The sequence below is a fragment of the Lolium rigidum genome, chromosome 1 (genome assembly GCF_022539505.1).
Source record: "Lolium rigidum isolate FL_2022 chromosome 1, APGP_CSIRO_Lrig_0.1, whole genome shotgun sequence".
Taxonomy (NCBI): Eukaryota; Viridiplantae; Streptophyta; class Magnoliopsida; order Poales; family Poaceae; genus Lolium; species Lolium rigidum.
In genome coordinates, this window is record NC_061508.1 from 249,759,825 (window position 1) to 249,786,491 (window position 26,667).

Genomic DNA, 26,667 nt, shown 5'->3' on the forward strand with positions numbered 1-26,667 from the left:
GTTGTTATGCTATTCAAATGGATTTTACTTATGTGATCTCCGGAGACTCCTTGTCCCACGTGTGTAAAGGTGACAGTGTGTGCACCGTGTGGGTCTCTTAGGCTATATTTCACAGAATACTTGTTCACTGGGTTATGATTTGAGTTGGATGTCTCTATGAAATTGTGGTGTGTTAGTACCTCCTATGAATGCTCACAGTGACATCGTGGGGTGTTTATTAGTACTTGGGAATACATCTTTAAGGTTTGCTTTTGCAGCCCTACACGGTGAATTAGTGTTCGTTATCCTGCCAGAGAGTAATTCGGAATAGCATAGTGAAGTGCTTATATTTATATTCCTTTATGATAACATTGTTGAGAGTGTCCACTAGTGAAAGTATGATCCCTAGGCCTTGTTTCTAAGCATTGAAACACCGTTTCCAACAAGTTCTGTTACATGTTCGCTTGCTGCCATCTTTATTTCAGATTGCAATTACTACTTACAATCATCCATATTACTTGTATTTCACTATCTCTTCGCCGAACTAGTGCACCTATACATCTGACAAGTGTATTAGGTGTGTTGGGGACACAAGAGACTTCTTGTATCGTAATTACAAGGTTGCTTGAGAGGGATATCTTTGACCTCTACCTCCCTGAGTTCGATAAACCTTGGGTGATTCACTTAAGGGAAACTTGCTGCTGTTCTACAAACCTCTTCTCTTGGAGGCCCAACACTGTCTACAGGAATAGAAGCGTGCGTAGACATCAACAACCATCTAGCTACTGCTATGGACCCATAGTCCAAGGATGAACTACTCACGCATCAGTCCGGAGGCGGGCATGGTGATGTAGAGCCCTCCGGTGATGATTCCCCTCTCCGGCAGGGTGCCAGAGGCGATCTTCAGAACCCCCCGAGATGGGGTTGACGGCGGCGGCGTCTCAGTAACTTTTCTCGTATCGTGGCTCTCGGTACTAGGGTTTTCGCAATGGAAGGATTATATAGGCGAAGGTGCAGAGTCAGGGGACGCCCGAGGGGCCCACCCCATATGGCGGCGCGGCCAGGGGTGGGGCCGCGCCCCCCTATGGTGTGGCCGCCTCGTGGCCCATCTTCGTCTCCTCTTCGGTGTTCTGGAAGACTTCGTGGAAAATAAGACCGTGGGCTTTTGTTTCGTCCAATTCCGAGAATATTTCCTGTGTAGGATTTCTGAAACCAAAAACAGTAGAAAACAGGAACTGGCGCTTCGGCATCTTGTTAATAGGTTAGTGCCGGAAAATGCATAAAAATGATATAAAGTGTATATAAAACATGTGAGTATTGTCATAAAACTAGCATGGAACATAAGAAATTATAGGTACGTTTGAGACGTATCAATGCTGTCCTCCCACTTATCAACCCTCATAAGAATCAGTGAACCATGATGAATGTAGTTTTCTCTGCAGATATGGTTCATTTGTTCTTGGTTCATCCGAAATTCCACCTTATTCTGGTTGCCACGGTGCAGAATATACTATCCAGATATTTCATCATCCATCCATAACCCTGCTTGAGTATACAGCTATGCCCCTAGGTTTGTACTGGTACCCACTTAGGATGTGAGATGGCATCATCTGCGAAAGTAAACCACATTTATTAGGTCATGCTAAAGTACATTTCAGAAGATGAGCTTTGTGCCGAAAGAACTTACGAAGCGGTTAAAAAAGAGGTCAGATTGACCAACTCTGTGCACAAAGTACTGCAGGTCAGCAATTGCTTCCTCATCATGTCCAAGGTTGTTCACATCCTTTAACATTTGAAATGTTATTGCTGCCAGGTCTGCCTCACCAACAGAGAGCATGTCTGTGTAAATAGTCTTGTAAAATGGGACTCTAACGGACTCAGGGACATGTGGGCGGCTGCAAAAATAGTATAAGATCTAATTATATACAAGAATAAAAGAACCAATTGTTGTAATACAAGGAGTAGAAAATTGAAAGCATGAACATACCATCCCTCATGTCATATGGTTTAATTCTTCCATCAGGGTTGGTTACAGTTACTTCAAACACATCTGCAGTAATCTCTTCTTCATAATCTTCTTCTGAATCTTCTTCATCAGTATCATCAGCTTTGTCATCCTGAGATGGTAATTTAAAGGTCACAACATCGTCGACCTCGAGATGGTGTGCCCTCTCAAAGTAGTACCAAAATGGTCCATACGGAGTATTGCAGGTTTCCTTTTCTCCTGGTAAAATTCATAACTCTGGCCTCCAACCAGACCATGCAACCACTTGTCTGCGTACTTGTTCAGTTGTTCCTTGAAATAACAAGGTATAGTCTAACAAAAATGTGAAAGCAGAATAATTTAGTTCAAACAATTGCTGCCAAAAATGAAGAAACAGTTAGGCTAGTACATGGCATCATGACCATGAACAATTGGTGTGATTACTCACCACATATTCTTCGTAGGTACTTGGCATGATGATCTTGAAGATTGAGGCACGCCTGTCAGAACGTCGACGGTTGATGATCGGCTGCTTGCAGACACGACACGCTTCTCCTTCCATATTTCCCTACAAAGCATTTCAATTTGTTAATACGAATATACCCTAACTAAGTAACACTAACTCATATATTACCATGCTATAACCCTGGTGGTTTACAGTTCGGCTAAGATGGAATTCCAAACTGAATCAACGTCATATTCAGTTTTCAACATACATGGCATTGTAAAATAAGTGAACACCATAGTATAGCTTTATAAACTTCATTAGTAGGAAACTTGCTTGCAATATAAACTTCATTATTTTACATGGCATTCTAAAATAAGTGAACAACATAGTATAGCTTTATAAACTTCATTAGTAGGAAACTTGCTTGCAATATAAACTTCATTATTTTACATGGCATTGTAAAATAAGTGAACAACATAGTATAGCTTTATAAACTTCATTAGTAGGAAACTTGCTTGCAATATAAACTTCATTAGTAGGAAACTTGCTTGCAATTGAAACATGCAATGAAAACCGAATCCAATTGAACCCTAATAAGTAAACAACTGCATCCAACTGAACCCTAATAAGTAAACAACTGCATGCAATGAAAACTGAATCCAACTGAACCCTAATAAGTAAACAATTGCATGCAACTGAACCCTAATAAGTAAACAACTGCATGCAATGAAAACTGAATCCAACTGAACTCCACATGAAAGCATGTTGCAGTTGTTTACTTAGTAACCCTGGTGGGTTACAAATACCTTGACTTTGCTGAAGCAAATCCGCAAATATCTGGAAGAATAAGACGCTACAAAACACAAGATACAAGAACAACATGAAAACAAAGGCAATTCAAATAAGAATAATCAAACAGATCTAACTTGACTCGGAGAAGAAGAAGAATTAGATCAAGATGATTCAGGAAAAGTACAAGAAGAAGCAACATATGAAGTGAAATAAGAATAAGCAACCTAGGAGGAAATCTAGGTTGAATCGAAAGTGTAAAGGACGAACCAGAAGAAGAAGAAACATTACCAGAATCACCACAAGAAGAACAAGTTGAATCAGTAGTACAAGGATGGAGGGAAGATGAAGCGTGAAGACCTAGAACTGCTCTTCGGTTTCTTCCGTCTAGAGAGAACACGGTGGGAGAAATCACTTCGCCAAACAGCTTACAGATGGTGGCCTTGGAAACAGTTCAGGAAATTGAAAATGAGGAGTTTGTCAAAGTTTTGGTGAATGTGGTCTTCAAGAAAACAACTGCCCTGCCAATACCAAAAGGCAGAATGGTTCAAATGGGAGACACTGAGGTACATTGCATCACCTGGCCAAGAAGAAATGTAGGTCACCTTTGAATCTTACTTGTTCACCTTGTTTTAATGCTTTTATTTGTAGAAATGTAGCAACTATATAATATCATTATTATTAGTGAGCCTCTGTAGACATGTTAAGATGGAGTGTCAAAGCATGTGCTGCACCACAGAGATGTGCTTGGTTAAAATATACATACAACTATTTCACATTTTACAGGATGTGCTTGGTTAAAATATACATACATACAACTTGTTGATATATTTTTTCTAAAATAATTATCAGACTTTACATGGCTTGACTTTTAAAGAAAATATGAGACTTATTCATTGAAACATGGGAGTAGTTACTCCACTGTAATATTAATTGGAAGTTTAGTTGATGAACAAATGATACTTGAATTTTACATTTGACAGTGAATTTTACACGTATGACATGTTCAGAACATATATGGTAGAGCATACATTAATCAAACAGACTCCCCAGATAAACAAATATGCATGACATGACAGATTGTTATAAGATGCCACTTACCCTTTTCCACCGCAGCTTCTGTCAACTGCCACCCGCGGCAAACTTATGAGACTTATATTTGTTTCTTGATTCTTTCTTGTTCAACTTGATTTAATACAATTATTTGTATATGGTAGTGTAATTATCTGTTATCTTGCCAACTAAATCATCACCTGAAACTACATTCAGCTAGATTTCTAGTTTTCTACCAAGCAGAACAGATGTTGTATCACCTAGTTGCTTTAGTTTGCCGGTCAACCTGGCGGAGATCTCATTTCGCCAGTACTTAATCATTTATTCCTCCGTTACTGAAATTATTTGTGTTACTGTGATTAGTTGTTACTCCCTCCGTTCCTTTTTAATTGACTCGGATTTAGTACAAACTTGTACTAAATTCGAGTCAATTAAAAAGAACGGAGGGAGTACATCTTAATTGCTCAATATTTTTTATTCCAACATCTGTTGTAAGACACATTCAAAATTAATTCCTTGTAGGTAACTGATCCGGCAATAGATAGAACATCAGCTGAGATTGCGTGTACACTTGAGAAGAAGTTGAAAGCAGTTGCATCTACTACTAAGAAGAGGAAAGGTGGAAGTCAGAAAGTTACTGCTTAGATACTGTCATGAAATTACTGTCATTGTCTCTTATGCATCTGTGCAAAACAATGCCTCCAAAACTGCAAAGTTATGCATCTGTAGTGTAATGTAATTGTCTTATGCATGTTAGTACTGTAATGTGACCACTGTGATTGTCTTATACCCTGACTTTGACCAAATCCTATATGATGAAGGATACTGCTGTAACTAGTACTGTAATGTTATTAATATTGTAATATGACTACTGTAATGCTTGTAGTTTAGAGGCATTTTGTTTACTAGCTTGTAAAGACATTTAGAGGCACATCTGAAACTGCCCCTAAAGACCTTTAGAGGCAAAATTCAAACTGCCCCTAAAAACCTTTAGAGGCAAAATTCAAACTGCCCCTAAATACCCCCCTTTAGAGGCAAAATTCAAACTGCCCCTAAATACCCCCCTTTAGAGGCAAAATTCAAACTGCCCCTAAAAACCTTTAGAGGCAAATCTCAAAGTGCCCCTTTAGAGGCAAAATTCAAACTGCCCCTAAAAACTTTTAGAGGCAAAATTCAAACTGCCCCTAAAAACCTTTAGAGGCAAAATTCAAACCGCCCCTAAAACCTTTAGAGGAAAATCTCAAAGTGCCCCTAAAAACCTTTAGAGGCAAAATTCAAACTGTCCCTAAAAACCTTTAGAGGCAAAATTCAAACTGCCCCTAAAAAACTTTAGAGGCAAAATTCAAAGTACCCCTAAAAACCTTTAGAGGCAAAATTCAAACTGCCCCTAAATGTATTTGGGGCATTTCATTCAAAGTGCCCCAAATACATTTAGGGACACAAGCATCTAGGGCACTTTTCATAGTGCCCCTAAAAGTAATTAGGGGCACTTTGGCTACCTATTGGGGCACTTTGAAATGCCCCTAAAACTAGACCGTACAGTAGTGCGCTCGGCCGTGCAAGTTGCTGCCTGCCCAGGTAACACAGGTAAAGCCATAGCGGTACCATCGGCACCACTACTGCTGTTATCACTTTTGCTCCAGTATAGATCGCAAAATACACAGGTACCACTACCATTTCAGGTACCACCAACGACATCGCAAGTTTGTAACACAGTTTTGACATTCCATACTGTTTTGAGCATATCTTCCACATATGGACTCGGTTTTTGGTGTTCTTTAGCTCAAACCGAAGAGAACTTCAAGATCTACAACACCACACCTTGATCGACATTATCTTTCGAGATTCTGATTTTTGAATTTTTTTAGTTCATCGCCGCCTAACTCTGACAAGGGTAATTTTACTTCTTGTGTTCGGTTTCCGGTCCCGAGTGCCTTTGTTCGTGACAAACGCCTCCGCGCCGACATCAACGTCGCGATGACGGGGTCGGCACTCCGGATTTCCGAGCCGATCATTGACATCGCAAGTTTGTGTGCTTCACACTGCCTAACGTCAAGAGATATAACTTGCCTCCTCATACTTGTAACCTCATTACTTCCTTTGTGTATCTATCTCATTGATAATGGCTTTCCGAGCGTTGCAAAACATTGCACCAGTATCACGTCCGTGAGAGTGAGTGTGCGGTGGGGGACAATCAAATAATGTAAGGGATAAAGGGTTACTCTCATTAGAAGGTAGGCATGGGCAGCTAATCTATTCTTCCTACTTTTGTTGATCACTCTCCTCCTCTTTTTCATCTAATGAGCTTTTAGGTTCAGCCATTTTTCTTCCATAGGTTCCTGCAAATTGTGGATAAATTCTTGTGCATGACCGAGTCTCTCTTTATAATCAATGATATAACAATTATTGCTGAAATTTTCTATGCAATAATCAAGGATAGAAGAGACCTTATCTTTAAGGTCTTTACAAGCAACACATGTTTCATAATTTTAGACATGAAAGATTGTATTTCACGAGCTCCCATAAATAAGACAAATTGTTATACTTCTTCAAACCCAAGATGAATATAGTTATTCCAATGATAGTTCATAATTAAAACTTCTTTACTAAAGCCACATTGGAATTTAAGATGTTTAGTATCCTATTCAGAGCAACAATTTATATCATGGCGTTTAAGCAAAATTTTAGCAATTTGACCCAACCTTTTTAACGCACCTCTCATGACTTATCCTTATATGATTCTATATACTTTATAAAATGTTCCATAGAGGATCTAGCATGTTCTTCCATAACAAAAAAATTTAAATTTTCGGTTTTTCAAATTTGTATAGATTTTTGGGTATATAAGAAAAATAAAACAAAACAGAAATAAACTAGAAAAAATAAACTAAACAAAACACAACTAAACAAAAATAAACTAATCAAAAATAAACTAGAAAAGACAAAATAAAAAAAAAACAGAGATACAAGTAAAGTGTACTCCCCACATGAACTTATGAGTAGAGTTGTGCCTCTCCGACAATGACGCCAGAAAATAGTCTTGATGACCCACAAGTATAGGGGATCGCAACAGTCTTCGAGGGAAGTAAAATCCAAATTTATTGATTCGACACAAGGGAGACGAAGAATACTTATAAGCCTTAACAATGGAGTTGTCAATTCAGCTACAGCTGGAAAATCACTAGTAACAGGGGTGATGTGAAAGTGACAATAATATGAGAGCAATGGCAATAGTAACACAGCAGCAATAGCACAAAGGAGATGGCACCGGAAAGTATTCCAGTGCGGAGTTGACTGTAGAGGAATGATGATGACAGAAGGACCGGGGTTCCCAGCTATCTACACTAGTGGTAACTCTCCAAATAACATGTGTTGGATGAACAAATTACAGTTGGGTAACTGATAATTGTGAGGGCATGACAATGCATGCTATGATAAGATAAAAGTTACTGTAGTATTTAATTGGGCATTACAACATAATACATAGACATAATACATAGAACGTAATCCAACCACGTCTATGACTAATAATCCACCTTTAGGTTATCACCTGAACCCCTTCCAGTATTAAGTTGCAAGCAACAGACTATCGCATTAAGCAATGTGTGTAAAGTAAACAATAGAATCATCCTTAGACAAAACATTGTTGTTTTCTCCCTAATAGCAACAACACATCTACAATCTTAGAAGTTATTGTCACTCTTCCAAAAAACTAGAGGCATGAACCCACTATCGAGTATAAATATTCCCTCTTGGAGATACATGCAACTACTTGATCAAGGTAACTACAAGTACCGGAGAGCATGCAACATCTTAAATAACAGTAGTATGATAATATGATGAATAATCTGATCACAATTCCACAATTTATCGGACCCCAACAAACACAACACCAATTACATCATATGGATCTCAATCATGTAAGACATCTCATGAGATCATTGTATTGAAGTACATGGGAGAGAGAGTACCAACTAGCTACAACCGAGAACCCGTAGTCCAGGGGGAGCTACTCACGAACCATCATGGAGTCGAAGTGGAGGTGGAGGAGTCGATGGAGATGGCTCCGGGGGCCAACCCCCGTCCCAGCAGGGTGCTGGAATAGGAACTTCTGACCAACGAAACTCGTCTGGACGATGATGGCGGCGACGGAGTTTTTCGTGGACGGAGGCTGGATGATTCAGGGTTTTCGCGTCCGAGGAAATTTATAGGCGGAAGGGCGAGGTCGGTGGGTGCCAGGTGGGCCCACACCACCCCTAGGCGTGGGCCAAGGCCAAGCCGCGCCTAGGGTTGGTCTAGCCAGCTCATGGCCCCCCTCCGTCTCTCCTCTGGACTCCGTCTTCGATTCGGTAAAGCAACAACTTCGGCTTTTTTTCGTCCAATTCCGAGAATATTTTGTGTACAACTTTTGTTAAATACAAAAGAGCATAAAACAGGAAATTGACACTATGGCATCTTGTTAATATGTTAGTGCCATAAAATGTATAAAAGTGCAACGAAACATGAGCAAAACATATATGAATTGGTGTAAAACAAGCATGAATCATAAAAAATATAGATATGTTTGAGACGTATCAGTGACACCCCAGAGGGAAGCTACCCATGCGAAAAGTAATCCTCAACGCTCCACTGGTCGCGTGGAGAGACTCCCAAATAATGACCTCCACCAAGTGCTAATTTTATAGCCATAATTTCATAATTTTTGTACTTTGGAACTTTATGATTATTCGATACCCTTTGTTTCTCACCCATAGTTGACATATAGTGAACAAATAATAAATTCAAGTCATAAAAATGAAGAGAACTAGTATTTGCCTAGTATTTGTCATTGACGGTTATGTTTTCCATGGTTTCTAGCTCAATATCTGGAAGATTTGTGTCAATGAATAAGTAAAATACTTAAAGAAATGAGCCTTCTTGGCTAGGTAATTTGATGTAAAACTTAGTCACCCAGTTTCAAGTCTTCGCGGTCATGGTAGATTAGTTGTGGCATGGGTGTATTTTATGGAAGTACATACGAGAAGGCCAACTATGAGCGGAGACTAGTGATCTACGAAAAAGGCCCATCATGATGTCCGCTTAGACAAGAACCAAGAGGGAGGCCCACTCGGCTAGGCCATGCCCAAGGCAGGTCAGGATGGAAGCCCACACACGGAGACTTAGGGTCTCTTTGTTTGAGCTTTTAGAAAGCAGGAAAAAAACAAACATGTTAGTTGTGCGATAGGCTTTTCGAAAAACAGGTCTCCTTCCCACACAAAATAAAAAACACGGGTAGGAGGTTCTTCCCAAGCTTTTTCTTGGCCTCCCAAACCATTTCCTTTCTTTGGTCATTTCGTTTCCAAAAAATACAGCAAAGCTGCCACCGCTGAGCCATCCCAAATCCTTTTTTCTCTGCCCTTTTATTTTCTTGCGATGGCTCTTTTCTCCCCTGGCCCGAACCGTTATTCTACCCAGAGCCCCAGACTAGACCAATAGGGTTGCTTGTGCGCGCCGCCACCCGCTAACCTGCATCTCCAGCCGTGCCCCACCAGAGATCGGTGGTCTCCTCCGCCAGCCATCGTTCTCCCTGTCCTAACTCTCCCGTCTCCTGCTGCCGACCTCTCGATCTGGCTTCACATCCACGAGACTCCGCCCAAGAAAAGTATCACGTCTGCTCAACTCCTCCTGCTGACGAACTCGTGCCGGCCGACTAACTCCTGTCGGCCGATGAACTCGTCCCTTTTGACGACCCGTTCCCTTTCCTCCCGGTGGTGAGCATTTTTTCTTGTCTCTTTTTGTTGTTGCTTGATGCGTAGTACCGCAACAGGTTACTGTGATGGTAGATGGTTAGAACAGTTCTTAGTTTATTGAACGATCTTTGTCAAGGAATGAATAAAATCTTTAGGAAAAATGCAAATAACATTGAACCCAACTTTGTTAAATTTTGTACATGTTAATGCTGGGACGACAGTTGCCGATGCCTGAGATCAGTTCTCTTACTTGAACCTGTTAAAAATGTTAATTATGATGGGACTTGTTTCAGTGATCCAATATCTCTATATGTTTGGAATCTTGTTACATGTTAATCATGATTTGGAGTCTGTACATTTAGCATGGATATTGGGATCATATAGTGCTATACAGTTATGCCCTAGAATATCTATCTATGAAACTTGCAATGGGTTGTACTGTAGATATGATAAAACTGCCAGCATAAAGTCTACATTATTATTTTTTAGTGTTTTCCGTATAGTTTTTAGTACTTTGCAATGTAGAAATAAGGTGTTTGGGATGCATACCACACTAGAGATTTATGTGACATATGTATGAATGAAGTCAATGCAAACAATAGGGATGGGGGTTGTTTGAGTAGAAAGGGATACAAGATTCGGTGACAAATTTACCAAGAAAATAGAAAAGAAATTTACGAAGAATCAATTCAATAAAAATGGGATGCTTTAAAGAAGGATTATACGGGTTGGATGGAGTTGCAAAATGCAACTGGGCTAGGTTGAGATCCGATGACAAAAACTATGGATGCAGGTGATGAGTGGTGGAAGACTCACCTAATTGTAAGTTACATGTTTATCACTTGTTTTATCTATTTGTCTATTTTGTTATAATTTGAACTAGTGTATCTAGTAAGTTATTTTTGCAGCACCGTCCAGAACATGCAAAGTTCAGAAATGGGACACCCGCCAACTTGGAACAACAAGATGCCATGTTTAGGAAGGCACATGTCACCGGAGAATCAGCGGAAATTCCGGGACAGGAATTAGGAGAGGACAAGGATGGTCCAATATTGTTGGATGATGATGGCGAGGTCACAAAGAAAACAACACTTGGTAAATACAAGGTGGGTGTTGTAGAGAAGGAAAAAAAGACATTCCCCTTTTTGAAGGCGTACAACACTGTCTTGAGCAACATAGTTTCAAAGGTGGATCCTGGAACAGTTGCAAACATATCTATAATTTTTGTTGATCTATTCTTGTTTTACACCAATTTATATATGTTTTGCTCACACTTTGTTGTACTTTAATACATTTTCCGACACTAACCTATTAGCAAGATGCCACAGTGTCAGTTCCCTGTTTTCTGCTGTTTTGTATTTTAGAAAAGTTGTACATGAAATATTCTCGGAATTGGACGAAACAAAATCCTAAGTCAATATTTTACCGTAACGAAGACAGAGTCCAGAGGGGGGTCGAAGAGGCGCCACAGGGCGGCCAGACCACCCCATGGCGTGGCCAAGGGTGGGCCCGCACCAAGGGGTGGTGTGGCCCCCCCAGGTGGCCAGCAACCTCTCCCTTCCGCCTATTTATTCACGATCTCGGGAAAAACCTAAACACCCGAGCCTCCATCTACGAAAAGTTTCATCGCGGCCGCCATCGTAGACCCTAGCCTGGCAGGGTTCTGAAGCTCTTTCCGGCACCCTGCCGGAGGGGGTGATCATCACCGGAGGCCTCTACATCGCCATGCCCGCTTCCGAAATGATACGTGAGTAGTTCATCCATGGAGTATGGGTCCATAGCAATAGCTAGATGGTTGTCTTCTCCAATTTGTGCCTCATGTTTAGATCTTGTGAGCTGCCTATCATGAGCAAGATCATCTTTATGTAATGCTACATATGTTGTGTTTGCTGGGATCCGATGAATATTGAATACTATGTTGAGATCGATTATATATTCTTGTCATATGTTATTTGTGATCTTGCATGCTCTCCATTTCTAGTAGATACTTTAGCCAAGTAAATGTTTATGACTCCAAGATGGAGTATTTATGCTCGATAGTAGGTTCATGTCTCTAGTTTTCTGGAAGAGTGAAAATAACTTCTAAGATTGTAGATGTGTTGTTGCTACTAGGGAGAAAATAACAATATTTTATCCAAGGGTAATTCTATTGTTTACTTTACACACATTGCTTAAGAGAGGGGATTTGGTGACTAGGTGTATACGTGAGCACCCTTTAGATGCCACACGATCTGCGTTGAGATCCGGTTCTCATCAATTGGATATGTTGCCTTGACATTGTCTTATCCATCGCTAAGCGTACTTGGTGTGGGTCCTACGTGATTTGAAAGTGCATTTGACCCACTATTTGAATTCAAAAAGGTGGGTCCTGCGTGATTTGGAAGTGTTGTTAGTGCTGATGTGGTTTGCTAACCCAAAAATGATGGTAACAGTGGATTGCTAGATGTGACACGTGTCAACCAATGGATGCGTGCTCACGTATACACCCGGTCACCAGGCTTCTTTTGCATTGCTTAATGCAATAATTTGTTGCTTGCAACTTAATACTGGAAGGGGTTCGGACGATAACCGGAAGGTGGATTATTAGTCATAGACGCAGTTGGATTACGGTCTATGTATTATGCTGTAATTCCCAAACGAATCTCATAGTAATCATCTTGTCATGTATGGTCTTTATTCTGTCAATTGCCCAGCTGTAATTTGTTCATCCAACATGTTATTTATTTTTATGGAGAGACACCTCTAGTGAACTGTGGACCCTGGTCCTTTTTTACACTGATAAATTCATTTACTGGAATCATGTTCTATTTACTTTCTGCAAGCACTGTTCTCATTAATTCCACTTCAAACATCTCTTTCCACGTGATATGCTTAATCCTTTGTGTTCAGCAAAACCGGTGAGATTAACAACCTCACTATAAGTTGGGGCAAAGTATTTTGGTTGTGTTGTGTGCAGGTTCCACGTTGTTGCTGACACCGGTAGTGCGCCCTGCCACAAGTCAGCTAGCAACACCTTCAGAAGTCACGTCTTTCTCCTACTGGTCAATTAAACCTTGGTTTCTTACTGAGGGAAAACTTGCTGATGTGCTCATCACACCTTCCTCTTGGGGTTCCCCAACGGTGTTCAACCTACGCTATGTCAAGCACCATTAGATGCTGGAAGTTCTAGTGGCAAGGATGACTCTATCCCAACTATGAAGGAATCTTTAGCGATGGTTCAAGAGTGTGGAGTTATCGAAGGTAATGATCTCATGTTCACAACGGCCAAGCTTGCCGTGAAAAGGGAGCATAGAGAGTTGTTGGCAGCCTTTGAAACACCTGAAGGACGGTTGGATGATCTCCATAGTACACATGAAGAGTTGATCAAGTAGATGTGTGATGTAATATGTGCACTATTTATTTAGTATTTGGAATTCTAGAGCATATCAACACATGTGTTTACTATTTGTTTGGAAAATCTTGCATTATAATCATTCTATAACTTATGCACGTTGTGTGTCTTTATATTTGAAATTTGTTGTAGAATATTCGTGAGTGTTGTTATTGGTATTTGGTGTTTACTATGCTAGTATGTATGAGTTATTGACTTGTCTAGTTTGAATTTTGTAGATGGATGGAGATGATAATGCACGTGATGAAGAAATTGAAAGGATAAGGCATCTTCTTGGAGTGGTGTATGACTTGGTAGTGTTAGGATACTATGGTAATCTCTATTCTGAAAAATATTTGAATAAGGCAGCCAGGAGGATTCCACAACAAACTGGGCTTGAATGGGTGCATGAACAACTTAATGAAAGAAAAAGATGCTACAAAATATTTAGAATGTATCCATATGTGTTTGAACAACTGCACAACCTCCTAGTTGCTAGCTATGGGTTAGAGTCAGCAAGAGAGATATGAAATCAATTGAATGTTTGGGTATGTTTCTATGGATGGTTGGAGGACCACAATCATTTCACCAAGTTGAGAACCATTTTAGTCGGCCTCTTTAAACAACTCATATGAAGTTTAAGATGGTATTGAACTATTTGTACAACTTGGGTAAAGATAACCTAAAACTAGTGGAACGAAATTTCATGGATGTGCATCCAAGAATTCAAGATCCTCGTTTTTAGCCTCATTTCAAAGGTGCCATTGGTGTCACAGACGGCTCCCACATTTCAGTCGAAGTTCCGAAGAAAGAAGAAATTAACCACACTGGAAGACATGTTTACACATCACAAAATCTTCTTGCGATATGTGACTTTCATCTTAGATTCACGTTTCTAGTTTCCGGATGGTCTTGCTCGGCACATGATACACGCATAATGAACCATAGCATTGTAAAGTATCAACAACAGTTTCCAACCCCTCATGATGGTAATATTCTATCTTATTATTCACATGAGTAATATATGCATTGTTGTATTCATGTCTCATATATTTATTTTGTATGCGCAGATACATACTATCTTGTTGATTCTAGTTATCCAAATAAAAAGGGGTTCCTAGCTCCTTACAAAAACAGCACGTATCATTTACAAGACTTTCGTCGAGAAGGGCTACCAACAAACAAGGAAGAAATTTTCAACTATGCACATGCTCAGATTTGAAATTCTATTGAGCGTAATTTTGGCATGTTGAAAAATAAGTGACGCATGTTGAAGGGTATCCCTTCTTACGGTTTGGTTACACAGAAGAAAATTATCCTAGCTTGCATTGCGCTTCACAATTTCATTAGAGATTCCCACTTACGTGACAAGTAGTTTGATCGGTGTGACTCCAATGAGAATTACATCCCTAAGGTGCAACGACAAGCAATAACGACACCAGTTGATAGTGCTCCGGGTAGACAACACACGAGAAGCATGAACTCGACACGTGATGACATAGCCAACGATGCATGTCTTTTCGATAAAACTGCATTCACATATGTATTTCGTGGATCCATATGTTATTTATTACACGGAAATCAACAATAGTACAGGTTCTCGTAACTTGCAGGCTATTTCATACAATTTCATAGTTCACAACTTAACAACTAGCTAAGTTGCCAAAGACTACAACTCAAAACAACAACTTCTCCTGCACAACAGCTTTTCCTGCACATCAGCACAGCCAGTCACATCCAACCCAAACAAAGAAACCCTTAAAGGAGACTATCTCAATTGCATACATAGGGGTTACACAACTTTAAAGATGCAAGTGGCTCACAATAGGATACCCTATCCTCTTTAGTTTTACAAAATAAACTAAATTTAGCAATGACGTCATCATTTTGTACAAGTTACTTTATTTTTTAAATTTAAAAAAGTTAGAGGACCTTAATACTAACTCACTTGCATCTCTACTCACCTTGCATCAGGTTTTTTTTACTCGGCCATTATTTTCGATATTTCAACCGAAATCGATTTTACGGATTACCACCGAAAAAAGTAATACCGGATGAAATTCTTCGGTATTCAAATAATTCGCTCAAGTTTATTTATTTTTGATAAATTTTGGATGAAACAGTAAGTTGGTTTGACAAATCTTGACCGATATTGCGAAAATACTGTTTCCCACCGGTATTTTTTCCCTACGGAGAGGGATGGAGGGAGTGTGAAATATATACTCCTTAATCTAAACCCACACATGATGGCTGGTTAATTTGAGATCGACCTGATGTTACTTGCTCTTTACAGGGAGTGGTGTTTTGGAACATGGGAGCATATGCTCCCTGTATTTTGAAATGCATCTTACACATATTTTGAATTTCAAAAAAATTGAAACAAAAAATTTGCATGTACATCTTCTCGTGCTACGCGCTCACAAAGTTGTTTCATAAAAAATCAACTTATCATGTGACGTGTGTAAAAAAGATAAAACTCAGTGCTAAAACTAATGCTTTCACAAGATAAGTTTTCTCTTTTTTACATACACCACAAAATATTGATTTTTCGTGAAACTTGACGAACGGACATATATTATGAATATGTACATGTAAAAAAATTTGCTAATTTTTTTCGACATTTTAAAATATAATTTTTTGGTAGAGAGAGCATACGCAACCGGGAGCCAAATTGAATTTCCGCTCTTTACACGCAACAAAAGCAACTTACCGATATCAGTCGGCAAAAATATCGGGCCGGCATACAAGCGGGGCACTGCACTCTGCTGCTCCTCTAGCTAGACTTCTGTCCACGGCCAACACGAAACGGACGATGAGCCCAGATCACGGTATATTTTAAAAAAATGATCTAATTAAATCTGTAAAGATCTTTAAAAAGTACTATCTCCATTCTGAAATACTCCTAGTCTACATTTTAGCTCTAAAATTTATTCTCAAATACTCTACGTTCTAGATTTTAGTCAACAACAACACTGAAAATAAAGTGGTTTTCCTCCCTTTATTGGACGTTGTTATTTTCAATGTAGGTTTGATTGGTTGCTCACATATCTAAATAGTACTAATAAATGGGACACTAGTTTGTCTTATTTTTTCTAGAATATAGAGTAAATCAGAATGGAGGAGTAAGCTGGTTTTGAAAAGATTTCACAAAATAATCTTTTATTTAGCTCCACATCAGACAGATCCATGCTCAGTACCACAGCTTCGTTTCAGGTGGAGCCAAGTTGAGAAGTACGACGCTGTCACAGGTGGAGCCAAACTCAGTAGCACAGCTTACTCCCGGCTATAGCTAAGCTTATCACCACAATGCTATCCAAGGCGGAGACAAGATCAATAGCACGACTTCATCCTAGATGGAGCCAAACTCAGTAGCACGGCTCCATCCCAGATAGAGTCAAGGTTTTTAGCCGTTTTCCAACAATAATTGGGAGTGGTTTATGCACCTAGTGAGGACCAAGGTTATTGAACTCAACAGAGGGTTTGCATCATCTCGGACCACCACCAAGGGATACTCAACACAATTTTTTTCTATTTGATGTTTATTTTCATTTGGATGGTTATGTGTGCAAAATTAAATGTACCATAGTAAGTCTCTATTCTTCTCAATTTGCTTTTAACTGTTTCTTGACATAACTCTTTTGAACCGTGGTGACACGTCAACGTAGAGTGCGATCTCGGTGTGGTTCATACTCCGACGTCGTCATACATGTCCTCTATAGGTTTTGTTTCAATTTTAACGTATAAACTACTTTTTATCATAAAATCTAACTTATCATAGATTCTATCATCTATCCTTGCTACATATTCTATTTATCTTTGCAATGTGCTTCCTTAGTAGCTTGAGATGCTTTTTTTTATCATGAAGTATAAATTGTCATACATTTTGTCATCTAGCCTTGCTATATTATTCTTTTTATCTTTGCAATATGCTTCCTCGGCAGCTTTGACATGTTTTATTTATCATGAAGTATAACTTGGATTCCTCAACAGTTTAGGTTTCTGGGTGCGATCTAGTACTAACAAGCATCAAGTCATAGCTCATAACCACATACCGAAAGAGCATCCGGACTCTCTAGGAAATCATAACAAACCGAGGGACGCTTATCAACCAACCGTCAGTATAATAACCCGGAGAGGATCCGGAGGCACCACAAAATTTCTCAAATGCGCTTAATAAGTACTGTCAGCGAAGCGCCTACATCTGACGGGTTTCACACACATTAGTGACTCGAAGTCATTTCTGACAAGATTAGGTTGTAGGGCGACTGTCTGTCGGCGCAGGGGTTTAAGTGCCTGTTAGTGACAATTTTACACACATAACCATATAAATGGATGTAAGCATAAAATAGAAAATAATTGTCTTGAGTATCCTTTGGTGACGGTCCGAGATGCAAACCTCTTTGTTGAGTTCAATAAACTTGGTCCTTGCTAGGTGCATGAACCAATTCAAATTGTCGTTAGAAGACGACTAAGAACCTTGGCTCCACCTGAACGGAGTCGTGCTACTGAGATTGGCTCCACCTGAAATGGCGCTGTGATTCTGAGCTTGGCTCTCCTCTCAGAACAGAGCCTTGCTTCAACCTGAGCGTTCCCGGTTTAGAATGGTTTAGACAGGTTCCTCAAACCAGCCCGTCAATGCCAGGTTTAATTGGATTGGTTTGGTCTACACCGTTTAGTTAGGAGGTCAAACAGCGGGTTGGTGCGGGCTGGTTTGCCGGTGTATGCGGTTTTGGAACCGGGACGGGGGCGGCGGACGGCAAGGAGAGGACCAGCGGCGTCCGAGGCCGCGGCGGGCAGCCAGGACGGCGGCGTCCGGGAGAGAACATGCGGCCGGAATCGGACTGCCTGGGCGGTCGCGGACGGCCGGAATCGGACTGCCGGGGCGGCGGCGGACAGCCGGGATGGCGGCAACTGGGAGAGAACCGGCGGCCAGAATCGGACGACCAGGGGCCTGAATCGAACGGCCGGCGGCCTGAATCGGACGGGAGGCGGCGGCCATGCGCAGCGCCTGAATCGCACCCGTCGCGGCCGTGAATCTTCGCGGCAGAGTCTGCCGACGCTGCTGATGGCGAGCAATGCGGTTTGTGAATGGTTTCGTCAGGTTTAGTTGGTCTCAAACCAGCTAACAGTTTTGTGCTCACGGTTTCAATCCCAAAACCAGTTGAACGGGGTGCAAACCTTATATCTGGTTCGGTGCGGGTTGGGCTCGTGGTTTAACTGGTTTGACACCAAACCATGAACAGGCTTAGCCTTGCTATTGAGTTTTGCTCCAACTGAAACGGCACCGTGCTTTTCAACCTGGCTCCACATGGGATAGAGCATGGCTCCATCTGGTGTGGAGCCAAGCAAAAAATTATGTCATGAATCTTTTCGGAACTAAGTTATTTTGTAAGATCTTTCTAAATTTAGGTTAAGTTTGTCAAAATAGATGAGATCAGGCGCGCGCATGGACGCACGCACGGTCCGTAACCCAGCCGCACGTGGACGTGGAGCCTATGTCGTCGCTCCAACCAAACATAGTACACGGCCGCCATGGCCCATGCATGGACCAGGCTAGCTAGCAGCCTAGCGCACCAGACATCCATTGCATGGCCGGGGGCCAGCTAGCTCGCCGCTGCCGAGCTAGCTCTCCCGTCGGGTGGGCGTTGGCCGGTAGCGCATCGGCGTCGCCGTCGGCCGGTGGTCCAGCTAGCGCTCTCGCCTGGACACGTCGCGCGTCGATCGGCTGGCCGGCCGGCTGGCCGGCCGGGCTCCATCTTTCCGGTGGCGTCTCCATGTCTGCGTACGTGCACCCATCTAACCGTGCACAGTTCTCCCGAAAGCTCTCCTCCACTCGATATCCAGCTAGCCGGACACACGCACCTGCCGGTTGCAACGGCAAGCTAGCTAGCTACCGCCCGAAATTCTGTCCTCAAGCGAAACGAGAAGCGACGTCGTCAGACAGCGTTTGCAGCAGTCGCTGCACTAATATTGTATAGTAATCCGTTCAAATTTCCGTACTACTAGTTATTCATCCGGAACTTAAAAAACTCAAAATTGAATTAGACAAACTGGAGTTTTTAGAAACACAGTACAAACACAAACGCTCATATACATGCGCATACACTCACCCCTACGAACGCACACATGATCCGGTCACCACCTTATCTCGGCCCTTTTTCGAAGAAGAAAAATACAGCTTGTATAAACCTGAAAATTGAAGTCCCAAACAGAATTTGGAGCTCCACTTGCACCTATATATGACCCGCCAAAATACAGAAAGCTTCTTCGACGAATGCTTCTTCAAATTTTGATTTTATTTCTTTTCAGTTTCGTAACAGTATATGGCGTGAGCATAAGAGGTTTACCAAAAACTATATATACATCCTATTTTCGAAAGAAAGGAGTACCTAGATGACCAAATGCCTACCTGAAAGGCTGGAAGGTCCCACCTAGTTCTATACATCATCCACAAACCAAGCCAACAAGTTGAACAAGATATTTTTCGATAAAGAGCGCTTCATTACTTAATTTTTTTAAAGCATTACACCTAACCACTGCATAATTAAGATACACATAACCGTTCGAGTATCAAGTCTGAAATAAAATGTAATTATAAAGAAGACAAAGAGAGCCAACTAGACTATGCTCCGTTCCGTCGATTATGCAGCCGCTCATGTTGGGAAATAAACTTCTTGGCCGTATTCTTCAACCGTGTAGACACCCTCCTGATACATCTCCGACGTATCGATAATTTCTTATGTTCCATGCCACATTATTGATGTTATCTACATGTTTTATGCACACTTTATGTCATATTCGTGCATTTTCTGGAACTAACCTATTAACAAGATGCCGAAGTGCCGATTCTGTTGTTTCTTGCTGTTTTTGGTTTCGAAATCCTAGTAAGGAAATATTCTCGGAATTGGACGAAATCAAAGCCCAGGGGCCTATTTTTCCACGAACCTTCCAGAAGTCCGAAGACGAAACGAAGAGGGGCCACGGGGTGGCCAAACCCTAGGGCGGCGCGGCCCCACCCCTGGCCGCGCCGGCCTATAGTTTGGGCCCCCCGTGCCGCCTCTTGACTTGCCCTTCCGCCTACTTAAAGCCTCCGTGACGAAACCCCCGCACCGAGAGCCACGATACGGAAAACCTTCCGGAGACGCCGCCAACGCCGATCCCATCTCGGGGATCCAGGAGATCGCCTCCGCACCCTGCCGGAGAGGGGAATCATCTCCCGGAGGACTCTACGCCGCCATGGTCGCCTCCGGTGTGATGTGTGAGTAGTCTACCCCTGGACTATGGGTCCATAGCGAGTAGCTAGATGGTTGTCTTCTCCCCGTTGTGCTATCATTGTCGGATCTTGTGAGCTGCCTAACATGATCAAGATCATCTATCCGTAATTCTATATGTTGCGTTTGTTGGGATCCGATGAATAGAGAATACTTGTTATGTTGATTATCAAAGTTATATCTACGTGTTGTTTATGATCTTGCATGCTTTCCGTTACTAGTAGATGCTCTGGCCAAGTAGATGCTTGTAACTCCAAGAGGGAGTACTTATGCTCGATAGTGGGTTCATGCCTCGCATTGACACCGGGACAGTGACGATGTAAAGTTCTAAGGTTGTGTTGTGCTTGTTGCCACTAGGGATAAAACATTGATGCTATGTCTAAGGATGTAGTTGTTGATTACATTACGCACCATACTTAATGCAATTGTCTGTTGCTTCGCAACTTAATACTGGAGGGGGTTCGGATGATAACCTGAAAGTGGACTTTTTAGGCATAGATGCAGTTGGATGGCGGTCTATGTACTTTGTCGTAATGCCCAATTAAATCTCACTATACTCATCATGATATGTATGTGCATGGTCATGCCCTCTTTATTTGTCAATTGCCCAACCGTAATTTGTTCACCCAACATGCTGTTTGTCTTATGGGAGAGACACCTCTAGTGAACTATGGACCCCGGTCCAATTCTCTTTACTCGAAATACAATCTACTGCAATACTTGTTCTACCGTTTTCCGCAAACAATCATCTTCCACACAATACGGTTAATCCTTTGTTACAGCAAGCCGGTGAGATTGACAACCTCACTGTTTCGTTGGGGCAAAGTACTTTGGTTGTGTTGTGCGGGTTCCACGTTGGCGCCGGAATCCCCGGTGTTGCGCCGCACTACATCCCGCCGCCATCAACCTTCAACGTGCTTCTTGGCTCCTCCTGGTTCGATAAACCTTGGTTTCTTTCCGAGGGAAAACTTGCTGCTGTGCGCATCATACCTTCCTCTTGGGGTTCCCAACGAACGTGTGAGTTACACGCCATCAAGCATATTTTCTGGCGCCGTTGCCGGGGAGATCAAGACACGCTGCAAGGGGAGTCTCCACTTCTCAATCTCTTTACTTTGTTTTTGTCTTGCTTAGTTTTTACTACTTTGTTTGCTGCACTAAATCAAAATACAAAAAAAAAAATTAGTTGCTAGTTTTACTTTATTTACTATCTTGTTTGCTATATCAAAAACACAAAAAAATAGTTACTTGTTTTACTTTACTTAATATCATGCATGTTTTTATTTCACTAGTTTGGCATAATGGACAAAAATGAGCTTCTATTGCTATTTCCTGATTTAAAACATGGATTGTTTGATGCGAAAATTAAAAAACCTATGGAATCTTATTTGCATGCTGGTAGTAATATTAGTATGAACGCTTTGAACACCATTGTTGATAATGATATAGAAAGTTCTAAGCTTGGGGAAGCTGGTTTTCATGATCTTTTTAGTCCCCCAAGCATTGAGGAGAAAATTTTCTTTGATGATACTTTGCCTCCCATATATGATGATTATAATGATAGTGGTCTTTTGGTGCCACCTACTATGGAGAGTGAATTTGATTATGATTACAATATGCCTCCTATATTTGATGATAGCTACTTTGTTGAATTTGCTCCCACCACAACAACTAATAAAATTGATTATGCTTATGTGGAGAGTAATAATTTTATGCATGAGACTCATGATAAGAATGCTTTGTGTGATAGTTACATTGTTGAGTTTGCTCATGATGCTACTGAAAGTTATTATGAGAGAGGAAAATATGGTTGTAGAAATTTTCATGTTACTAAAATACCTCTCTATGTGCTGAAATTTTTGAAGCTATGCTTGTTTTATCTTCCTATGCTTGTTACTTTGCTCTTCATGAACTTGTTTATTTACAAGATTCCCATGCATAGGAAGCATGTTAGACTTAAATGTGTTTTGAATTTGCCTCTTGATGCTCTCTTTTGCTTCAAATACTATTTCTTGCGAGTGCATCATTAAAACTACTGAGCCCATCTTAATGGCCATAAAGAAAGAACTTCATGGGAGACAACCCATGTTTTTACCTACAGTACTTTGTTTTTATTTTGTGTCTTGGAAGTTGTTTACTACTGTAGCAACCTCTCCTTATCTTAGTTTTGTGTTTTGTTGTGCCAAGTTAAGCCGTTGATAGAAAAGTAAGTACTAGATTTGGATTACTGCACAGTTCCAGATTTCTTTGCTGTCACGAATCTGGGTCTACCTCCCTGTAGGTAGCTCAGAAAATTAAGCCAATTTACGTGCATGATCCTCAGATATGTACGCAACTTTCATTCAATTTGAGCATTTTCATTTGAGCAAGTCTGGTGCCATTTTAAAATTCGTCAATACGAACTGTTCTGTTTTGACAGATTCTGCCTTTTATTTCGCATTGCCTCTTTTGCTATGTTGGATGAATTTCTTTGATCCACTAATGTCCAGTAGCATTATGCAATGTCCAGAAGTGTTAAGAATGATTGTGTCACCTCTGAATATGTTAATTTTTATTGTGCACTAACCGTCTAATGAGTTGTTTCGAGTTTGGTGTGGAGGAAGTTTTCAAGGATCAAGAGAGGAGTATGATGCAACATGATCAAGGAGAGTGAAAGCTCTAAGCTTGGGAATGCCCCGGTGGTTCACCCCTGCATATATCAAGAAGACTCAAGCGTCTAAGCTTGGGGATGCCCAAGGCATCCCCTTCTTCATCGACAACATTATCGAGTTCCTCCCCTGAAACTATATTTTTATTCCATCACATCTTATGTGCTTTGCTTGGAGCGTCGGTTTGTTTTTGTTTTTTGTTTTGTTTGAATAAAATGGATCCTAGCATTCACTTTATGGGAGAGAGACACGCTCCGCTGTAGCATATGGACAAGTATGTCCTTGGTTTCTACTCATAGTATTCATGGCGAAGTTTCTCCTTCGTTAAATTGTTATATGGTTGGAATTGGAAAATGATACATGTAGTAATTGCTATAAATGTCTTGGGTAATGTGATACTTGGCAATTGTTGTGCTCATGTTTAAGCTCTTGCATCATATGCTTTGCACTCATTAATGAAGAAATACATAGAGCATGCTAAAATTTGGTTTGCATATTTGGTTTCTCTAAGGTCTAGATAATTTCTAGTATTGAGTTTGAAAAACCAGGAAGACGGTGTAGAGTCTTATAATGTTTTCAATATGTCTTTTATGTGAGTTTTGCTGCACCGGTTCATCCTTGTGTTTGTTTCAAATAAACCTTGCTAGCCTAAACCTTGTATCGAGAGGGAATACTTCTCATGCATCCAAAATACTTGAGCCAACCACTATGCCATTTGTGTCCACCATACCTACCTACTACATGGTATTTTCCGCCATTCCAAAGTAAATTGCTTGAGTGCTACCTTTAAAATTCCATCATTCACCTTTGCAATATATAGCTCATGGGACAAATAGCTTAAAAACTATTGTGGTATTGAATATGTAATTATGCACTTTATCTCTTATTAAGTTGCTTGTTGTGCGATAACCATGTTTACTGGGGACGCCATCAACTATTCATTGTTGAATGTCATGTGAGTTGCTATGCATGTCCGTCTTGTCTGAAGTAAGAGAGATCTACCACCTTATGGTTAAGCATGCATATTGTTAGAGAAGAACATTGGGCCGCTAACTAAAGCCATGATCCATGGTGGAAGTTTCGAGTTTTGGACATATATCCTCAATCTCATATGAGAAAATTATTAATTGTTGTTACATGCTTATGCATAAAAGAGGAGTCCATTATCTGTTGTCTATGTTGTCCCGGTATGGATGTCTAAGTTGAAGAATAATCAATAGCGAGAAATCCAATGCGAGCTTTCTCCTTAGACCTTTGTACAGGCGGCATAGAGGTACCCCTTTGTGACACTTGGTTAAAACGTGTGCATTGTGATGATCCGGTAGTCCAAGCTAATTAGGACAAGGTGCGGGCACTATTAGTACACTATGCATGAGGCTTGCAACTTATAAGATATAATTTACATGATGCATATGCTTTATTACTACCGTTGACAAAATTGTTTCATGTTTTCAAAATCAAAGCTCTAGCACAAATATAGCAATCGATGCTTTTCCTCTATGGAGGACCATTCTTTTACTTTCAATGTTGAGTCAGTTCACCTATTTCTCTCCATCTCAAGAAGCAAACACTTGTGTGAACTATGCATTGATTCCTACATACTTGCTTATTGCACTTATTATATTACTCTATGTTGACAATATCCATGAGATATACATGTTACAAGTTGAAAGCAACCGTTGAAACTTAATCTTCTTTTGTGTTGCTTCAATGCCTTTACTTTGAATTATTGCTTTATGAGTTAACTCTTATGCAAGACTTATTGATGCTTGTCTTGAAGTGCTATTCATGAAAAGTCTTTGCTTTATGATTCACTTGTTTACTCATGTCATATACATTGTTTTGATCGCTGCATTCACTACATATGCTTTACAAATAGTATGATCAAGATTATGATGGCATGTCACTCCGGAAATTATCCGTGTTATCGTTTTACTCGCTCGGGACGAGCGAGAACTAAGCTTGGGGATGCTGATACGTCTCCGACGTATCGATAATTTCTTATGTTCCATGCCACATTATTGATGTTATCTACATGTTTTATGCACACTTTATGTCATATTCGTGCATTTTCCGGAACTAACCTATTAACAAGATGCCGAAGTGCCGCTTGTTGTTTTCTCGCTGTTTTTGGTTTCAGAAATCCTAGTAAGGAAATATTCTCGGAATTGGACGAAATCAAAGCCCAGGGGCCTATTTTTCCACGAAGCTTCCAGAAGTCCGAAGACGAAACGAAGAGGGGCCACGGGGTGGCCAAACCCTAGGGCGGCGCGGCCCCACCCCTGGCCGCGCCGGCCTATAGTTTGGGCCCCCCGTGCCGCCTCTTGACTTGCCCTTCCGCCTACTTAAAGCCTCCGTGACGAAACCCCCGGTACCGAGAGCCACGATACGGAAACCCTTCCGGAGACGCCGCCAACGCCGATCCCATCTCGGGGGATCCAGGAGATCGCCTCCGGCACCCTGCCGGAGAGGGGAATCATCTCCCGGAGGACTCTACGCCGCCATGGTCGCCTCCGGTGTGATGTGTGAGTAGTCTACCCCTGGACTATGGGTCCATAGCGGTAGCTAGATGGTTGTCTTCTCCCCGTTGTGCTATCATTGTCGGATCTTGTGAGCTGCCTAACATGATCAAGATCATCTATCTGTAATTCTATATGTTGCGTTTGTTGGGATCCGATGAATAGAGAATACTTGTTATGTTGATTATCAAAGTTATATCTACGTGTTGTTTATGATCTTGCATGCTTTCCGTTACTAGTAGATGCTCGGCCAAGTAGATGCTTGTAACTCCAAGAGGGAGTACTTATGCTCGATAGTGGGTTCATGCTCGCATTGACACCTGGGACGAGTGACGAAAGTTCTAAGGTTGTGTTGTGCTCGTTGCCACTAGGGATAAAACATTGATGCTATGTCTAAGGATGTAGTTGTTGATTACATTACGCACCATACTTAATGCAATTGTCACGTTACTCGCAACTTAATACTCGGAGGGGTTCGGATGATAACCTCGAAGGTGGACTTTTTAGGCATAGATGCGGTTGGATGACGGTCTATGTACTTTGTCGTAATGCCCAATTAAATCTCACTATACTCATCATGATATGTATGTGCATGGTCATGCCCTCTTTATTTGTCAATTGCCCAAGCCGTAATTTGTTCACCCAACATGCTCGTTTGTCTTATGGGAGAGACACCTCTAGTGAACTGTGGACCCCGGTCCAATTCTCTTTACTGAAATACAATCTACTGCAATACTTGTTCTACCGTTTTCTCGCAAACAATCATCTTCCACACAATACGGTTAATCCTTTGTTACAGCAAGCCGGTGAGATTGACAACCTCACTCTGTTTCGTTGGGGCAAAGTACTTTGGTTGTGTTGTGCGGGTTCCACGTTGGCG